The 8137-nt window shown below is 36.5% G+C and overlaps 2 pseudogenes; one reads left to right on the top strand and one right to left on the bottom strand.

The window, feature by feature from the left end:
- Positions 1-96: 96 nt before the first annotated feature.
- Positions 97-721, bottom strand: LOC130507197 (uncharacterized protein At5g19025-like; annotated as a pseudogene).
- Positions 722-1291: 570 nt separating this feature from the next.
- On the top strand, positions 1292-4994 carry LOC130507196 (pre-rRNA-processing protein esf1-like; annotated as a pseudogene).
- Positions 4995-8137: the final 3143 nt, after the last annotated feature.

The following is an 8137-nucleotide window of genomic DNA, read 5'->3' as shown; positions in this document are numbered from 1 at the left end:
TTTATATAAGTTCTTTGTAAAAAAAAAAAAGAGAGTGTTGTTTTGTGAGAAACAGAAGAAAAGTATAACAGGATCGGATCCCCAATCTAATTTCACCTTCTTGATCTTACGCTGCTGTTTCTTTGGGCCGGAAACCACTAATCTCCTACAGAAACAACCACACCTGGGCTCTGAAAACCAACACGGCGCGGCCATTAGGAGGCGCCATCTTCTTAAGCTCAGCCTCCAACTCGCGGTGATGGAACACGAGGCAACTCAAGCCTCCCGCCCTTTTTGCCATAGCCGGAGCTGGTCTTGATGCAATCCTCAGTCTCAATCTGAATATCAAACTCAACGGCTTTCCTAAGCCTTTGCAATTGGGCTTCCCGCATCGGTGCATCGTGCATAAGAGTATGACGAGCCAAGCGGAGATGGCGGCGCAGAAGACGCTCAGAGCCAAGGAATCCGTACACTATAGGGTTTGCAGGATCTCTGCTTTGACCAGAAGAGAGATGTCCGAGAAGAGGTGGATGGATGCGAGGGTGATGAGTTTGAGGTAAGGGAAGAAGAGGAAGGCGCAGGATGTGATGACGGCGATAAGGATGAAGACGTCGATGGCAATGCAGCGGAGTGAGAGCCTTCGCAAACGGGGAAGCTGGGGGATGTTGGGTGAGGTTTGCGGGTGGGCATAGCTTGGTCGACGGGATTGCAGACCGAGATTGAGCTAATGCAAATATACCATCGATGGATGGAACACAGAGCCCAAATCTAATAGCTTTTAATCTTCGTCTCACTACAAACAAACAAAAGATATATCGAACGCGAGGAGGAATGGATTGGATCAAGGAGTTTAAATCAGAATCGATCCCGTCCACCCGATCAAAGTTCCTAGTCCTGAAAGGGAAGATAAAGTTTTTTCAAACTTGATCTGATTGAATTGAAATACAGAGAGCTCTGATCGAGAGAAAGGATAGGATATATGTAGGGAAATTGTCTTTTAAATCCTGAACTTTCAAATTTGGTTCAAAAAAGGCCTGAACTATTGCTTGAACCATTTAAGCACAGACTTATTTTGACAAAACGTTTAAAGCCTCAAATTAATTTGACTAAGCTATATTCAATACATCGTTATCTCGGCTAACGACACGATTAAACGGAGTTAACTTCCGTTTACTGTTCCCGTTAAACCTAAGTTACGTCGTTTTGAAATTAGAAAAACCCCTAAATTTCTATCTTCTCAAAATCGCAATCTCTAGTTCCCAAATCAAAAACCCAATCAAAAATACAAACTCTTGATTCAATTTCGGCGAGAATGATGAGAGACAAAGGGATCCCAAAGGATAAATTACCTTATCGACGAAGAAAGAAGAAAGATGCTGAATCAATGAGTGACAGAAGTGGAGCAGAGGCTCGTGAAGCAAGAGCAGCTGGTCGTGAAGCAAGGGCTCTTGGGGTAGAAACTCGGAAGTGATTGGGTTTTTGTTTTGGGAAATTAGGGATTGCAATTTTGAGAAGATAGAAATTTAGGAGTTTTTCTAATTTCAAACGACGTAGCTTAGGTTTAACGGAACAGTAAACGGAAGTTAACCCCGTTTTAATCGTGTCGTTAGCCGAGATAACGACGTATTGAATATGGCTTAGTCAATTAATTCTAGGCTTTAAACGGTTTGTCAAAATAAGTTTGTGCCTTAAATGGTCCAAGCAATAGTTCAGGCCTTTTTGAACCAAATTTGAAAGTTCAGGATTTAAAAGACAATTTTCCCGATATATGTATATACCTGATTAAACCAGAGAAACCGATCGAGAAAAGAGAAGCTGAATCGAATCGAGAGCGTGTAACCAGAGAAGAGAGGTTGGTTGTGTCCTCAAGCGGGAATCTCAATCGTCGTCGTCAGATTGTCAACTTCTTCTTCTGATGAATGGAATGAAATGGAATCGTATGTGAGAGAGAGAGAGAGAGAGAGCGCAAGTGACACGCGTTTTAGATAACTCTTTTTTCTCTTTATTAAAATGACGTCGTATTGTTATTTATGCCGTCATTACTCTAATTCATTTAAAACCCTTAGGAATGAATATAGAGAGAGAGAGAGAGAGAGAGGGGCTCGAGAGTTGTGTAAAACCCTAAAAAGTGCGCAGCCTCCTCTGAAACCCTCCCTACAAAAGAAGAAGTGTTTTTGATTCATCCTCCAATCGAAAAAAATGGGTGGTTCAAGCGAAAGAAGGGAGACAATGGCGGAGAGGAGGGGAAACAGATGATTACGGATTCGAGGTTTGCCAAGGCTCACACTGACCCCAGATTCCGAAGCCTTCCGAGGCGTGATCCAAAGTCACAATTGACTCTCGTTTCAAAGGAGTCCTCACCGACAAGGCTTCTGCTCCGGTCGATAAGCGTGGCAAGCGTAGAAACGGGGAAGTGCCAAGGATTCCCTCAAAGAGTATTATCGTATCGATGTAGAAGATGAGAAGAAGCAAAAGACCAAGGAGGAAGATGAATCTGATGAGAGCGAGGGTGAAGAAGAGTTGATGGCTCTGGAAGCTGAGGCCAGGCGGAGGAAATCGGAGCAAGTATCTGAAGAAGATAGTAAGATTCCTTTGAAAACTGGCTTCCTCGGATGAAGAATCTGATGAGAACGCAGACTCTGAAGACAATGAGGATGTATCTGAAGAAGCAGAGGATGATACTGACGAGGACGATGATGCTATGTATGAATGACGGAACCAGAAGTTGCTGTAAGTTCATAGCTTTCAGTGTTGATTTCTTATAAATATATATATGCATTTTGGCTATTTGGGAACTATCATTCAAGTTTTGGTTTTTTACGGTTTGTAGGGAGAGGAGGTAGCGAGTATCGAGAAAGAAACTCACAGACTCGCTATTGTCAACATGGACTGGAGATATGTCTCTGTAATTGCTTTCTTCTCTATCTTTTTTGGTATTATTTCTCTTTTTACTCAAATGTTTTTAGCTTTTTCGCTCACTAGGCAAAGCTTGTTGTATGTGTTCTTAATGGCTGCTATCTTTTTTTTCTTTTGTTACTTAGGCCAAAGACTTGTACGTTGTTTTAAATTCGTTTCTCCCCAACGATGGGCGCCTTTTGTCTGTTGCGGTCTATCCATCAGAGTTTGGACTTGAGCGAATGAAAGAAGAGGAAATCCATGGCCCCGCTATCGGTGGAGACAAGAAAAATGAAGATAACAGTGATGAGGAGGATGAGAAGAAGATGAAGACGTCATCAATGAGAGACTACGTGATTACGAAAAAAGTAGATTGAGGTAAAGTATCAATCATTTACTGAAGGCGTATGGTGCTTGAATGGAGACTTTTACTAAAACTCATACTTATTGTTCTGTTTCAGGTACTATTTTGCTGTTGCGGAATGTGATTCCAGTGCTACTGCTGATCACTTGTACAAACAATGTGATGGTATCGAGTTTGAGAGATCCTCTAACAAGCTCGACTTGAGATTTATTCCTGACTCCATGCAATTCAAACATCCACCTCGTGATACTGCCACCGAGGTGCATTCCTGCTCTACTTTCTATTCTTTTTGGTTTCTATTATTGCTTCTTATCTCAAGCCTTATTCCTATCAGTTTTCATGGTAATCTGAAAGTTTCTTCTATAAAAAAACATTACAGGCTCCTGCTACTTATCAAGGTGTAGATTTCCATAGCCAAGCACTGCAGATGAGTAGGGTTGATGTTTCCTGGGATGAAGATGAGCCACACCGTGTGAGGACCTTAAAACAGGGATTTAACCCTGATTCAGGTCTGTAATGCTTATTTCTTTTCTTTTTCTTCTTTCAAAATCAGGCAGGCTTATTAGAAGCATCTCCTATATATATATCTAGCAGAGTCGTTTGTGTTCTGATATATTTTCACAAATCATAGTTGGCAGACCTTGAGCTGAAGGAGTTTTTTAGCTTCTGATGAGAGTGAATCTGATGATAGTGATGATGATGGTGATGATGATGAGGAAAAAGGAAAGAAAAGTACCTATCTTTGATGGAATCCGGAGATGTTGATTCTGATAAAGACGAGGATGAGGAGAATGACCAGGATATGGTAGTAGAATTCAATACCGGGTTAGAAGATCTGAGTAACAAATTTCGTGAAAGAAAGAAGAGAAGCCAGAAACGGTCTGGGAGGCACAACTGAGGAAGATGCGGGAGAAGAAGAAAGCTAGGAGGATGCAAAAGAAGGATGGTGGTTCTTCAGATGATGATTCTGAGGATGACGACGACTATAACGTTGATCATAAGAAGAAGAAGAAGATGATGAATAAGAATAAGAAGGGTTTAGAGGAGAAATTAGCAGCGGACGAGAAAAGCTTGGCGGAGCTGGAGTTGATAGTAGCTGATGAGAATGGTAAAGGTCTAAAAGGATATAACATTAAAGGAAAGGTAAAAAGAAAAGTAAAGAGATGGCAGAAAGAGAAGATACCTTCGGCCTGATCCTGACGATTCAAGATTCTCAGTTGCATTCACGGATCCTAACTATGCTCTAGACCAACGAATCCACAGTTTAAAAGGTACGTTGATGCATAGTTTGAGTTTTTTTTTGTATTTGAGAATTGTGAAGTTGTTCTCATCATATGAATATGCTGGGTTTGTTTACTTCTTGGCAGGAGTGCGACGTATGTTAAGCAATTAACTCAGAAGCAAAAGCAAGATCCAAGAAGCCAAGAAGAGCAAGTGAAAGATGTGGAGACAAAGACTACAGATGATGGCACGGTGGGACCTTCTAAGAAAAGGAGTTTTGCAGAGTCTGCTACTGTCAAGTCGATGAAGCTCAAGATGCAGCAGAAGGGTTCGGAGAAGAAGAAAGAAGGGACTGCCGAGTTGGCTCAGCGAGTGAAGAACAAAGCCAAAGCTTTATCAAAAAAATAATAATGTCTTTTGTTTCCTTCATTCACCTCAATTTTGTTTATCTTTTTATTCAGAATTCATTGCACTGATGTTTTGAAATGTTAACAGTTTCAGTTTTGATTCGACATTCAAATTGGATAATTTTTCATTTTCCTCTGTTGATGATCAAATCGGTTTATTGTTTATCAAAAATGTTGAATGTTTCTGCAATTAAGCTTAACTCATCTATATTATTAAAAGAGAAGTACACTTTAAAAATGTCGCCACTGAGAATATTAACTAAACTTTCTATAAAAATATTTGTTTTAAACCAGTTTATTAAATGTGTCTTTATCATTCTGTTTTTTTATAGATAGTCTCTATTTTAATGCTTGTTTTTTTCAGTTTAGTTAATGTGTTGTTCTAAAATAAAATTTAATTTATTTTGTATTAAATAAATTCCAAATTATATATTTGTTATCATAAAAAAAATCTAGGATATTAATTCGAAATTAGTTATTGTCGTAAATAAAATTTAACTTTCATTCTCTATTAAAATAATTTCAAGATAAAATTGAATTTCTCTTTTCATCTAAACCAATGTTTATTCACCTCACATAGAGCTAGATCTCAATAAGTCTAAAAAATTATCGTATGAATACTACGATAATTTTTGATTCAATCCTATATTATTAAAAAAGAAGTACATTTTAAAAATGTTTTTAGTTTTTCAAGTTATTTACAATGGCACCACTGAGAATATTAACTAAACTTTCTATAAAAATTTTGTTTTAACCAGTTTATTAAATGTGTCTTTATCACTCTGTTTTTTTATAGATAGTCTCTATTTTAATGCTTGTTTTTTTCAGTTTAGTTAATGTGTTGTTCTAAAATAAAATTTAATTTATTTTGTATTAAATAAATTCCAAATTATATATTTGTTATCATAAAAAAAAATCTAGGATATTAATTTCGAAATTAGTTATTGTCGTAAAATAAAATTTAACTTTCATTCTCTATTAAAATAATTTCAAGATAAAATTGAATTTCCCTTTTCATCTAAACCAATGTTTATTCACCTCACATAGAGCTAGGTCTCAATAGTCTAAAAATAGCTCTAATAAGTCTAAAAAATTATCGTATGAATAATTTTTTACCGTAATGTTATATGTATGGTTTCAACTTTTTCTCATATATAACATTAAGATGTACCTGTATAAAAATCAGTGTAAATCATTAATCTATGTAAAATATACCGATCTACATATATATTTATCTATGTTTACGCTTCCAACCAACTACACAAATCGACTGTTGCTAACCTTTCTCAAAAAAAAAAAACAAATCAAATCGATTTTTCTTATGCTTTCACAACAAACCAAATCAATCATTTTAGAACACAAACAAAATATCTTTATTACTCTATCAAATTATAATCAATATCAAATATTAATTAACTTTAATATAGTAACATGATTTTTCGCTAACTATCTATATTTAGCTAAATAATAATTATCTATGTTTTCTTCCCAGTAAAATCTGTTTAACTGAACTTGCAGAGTACTCAATATTAAATATAAGATTAAGTAAATAGTTAAGAATGAGGCAATTGCCTATATTCTTGCTAACTACATTATTTTTAGGAAACAATTGATTTGCTTTATAAATGTTATGGACATTTATTAATTAACAAGGTGTAACTAGACATGTAAACAATATACTTTGAACAGAATAAAAAATAAACCAATGATTTTCAAAAGAGATTTAATTACTCCATACCTTGATTCGTAAAGAAAAAAACATCAGATTCACAAAGATAAAACATTAGACCCTCGATTAATGAGTTTTTAAATCGTCATCGCCATGGGAAAACACCGAAAGTCGAGATATTTCTTTTTTTCATTCTTCGCAATTTTTTTCTAAACACCGAACGGTTAGAAAACAAATTGGCGGTTAGAATAAGAGAGGGGAGTCATGAGTCACTAGACCAACTTAATTTGATCTAAAACACTATGACTCTAACAAAAAATGTAATAACAATGAGCCGATTAAATTGACTTATATATGACTCAAAATCATTTATTTCAACGTATTTTAAATTAACTAAATTGATTTATATATATCTATCATTGTTCATTTTAAGCTTTCTTTATATAATAAAACATATTTTTCACACATTGACTGTTTTTTAAAAGAAAAGAACTCAATGTATACAAATAACTATTAACAAATACATCATTTAGTGTTAATCAAAAAAATTAAAAAAAAATAAATACCCGCCGGGTCATGGTCTAGTTTTCTATTAAAGTTGCTTTGAACCTTGAAGTTGGTCAGCTCATCGTCGACAGTAGCAGCAGCTGGTTGTAAAATACTCATTTTCTAATCAACGAGGTTCTAGTTCTCGCATAACATTTGCAAATAGCACACGCAATACTGGCGCCTGAAGCACGTTTTGATTTTTTATTACTGTTTTCCCACACTTAAACGTCTGTCTATTAAACCAGAGAAAAAACAAGAACAATCACACACACTTTTAAATGAAACATAACAAACTGGTGCAACCTAGACATAGAAACTCCCAGTTCGGTCTTTGGACTGAGAGAGTAAATCCGTAATTTATGTAGAAAACAATAAATCAATCAACCATAGTAAGGAGGATGACCAGAAGAAGTGAAGCCCCTGTGGGATCAGCTGATGGGTACATATATGGACTTCACCATAACCTGCGTATTGTGTTTGCACCTGCCCATTCTGCCAACCCCCTGTTGTTGGCGCAGAAGCTTCAGCCACTCCGGGAACTTTTTGGCCCACGAGTAGGCTCAGATCAGGTAGTGTGTAGTCTCTGCTTTTTGTCGCTAAATGCCTTCATTCAAGCACCAAGAAAATACAAGAAGGGAATTAAGTACCAAAAAAAAAGGAGTTTGATATACAGCTTTCACTGAATTGTTGAAGAGAAAAAAAGGCATACGGTTCTTGCAGGCATCAGTTATTTATCTCTTTCGCACAACTCAAGAAAGTAACCAATCTTATGTACCTTTACATTGAGATCAGTATGACGAGAGTATGATAGTCGAAGCTTACAGTAGCCACCGTCATATATGCAGTGTCCTTCCAGTGCTTCTTTCGCTATTGCCGCCGTTGCTATATCTACAGAGTGTCATGAACAAACCATAAGCTAATTTATAAAATACCGGAAACGTTCATAAAGGGGTTTGGATCAGATCACAATCAAATATCAAAGCAGATCATGAAGGTCATGTAACCCGAGTATTGAATTAAGGCTTGTGTTGAACCATTCTTCTCAAATATAGC

The sequence above is a fragment of the Raphanus sativus genome, unplaced genomic scaffold, assembly GCF_000801105.2.
Source record: "Raphanus sativus cultivar WK10039 unplaced genomic scaffold, ASM80110v3 Scaffold4150, whole genome shotgun sequence".
NCBI classification, from domain to species: Eukaryota; Viridiplantae; Streptophyta; class Magnoliopsida; order Brassicales; family Brassicaceae; genus Raphanus; species Raphanus sativus.
The sequence above is the reverse complement of the archived record's forward strand: the minus strand, read 5'-3'. Positions and strand labels throughout refer to the sequence as shown.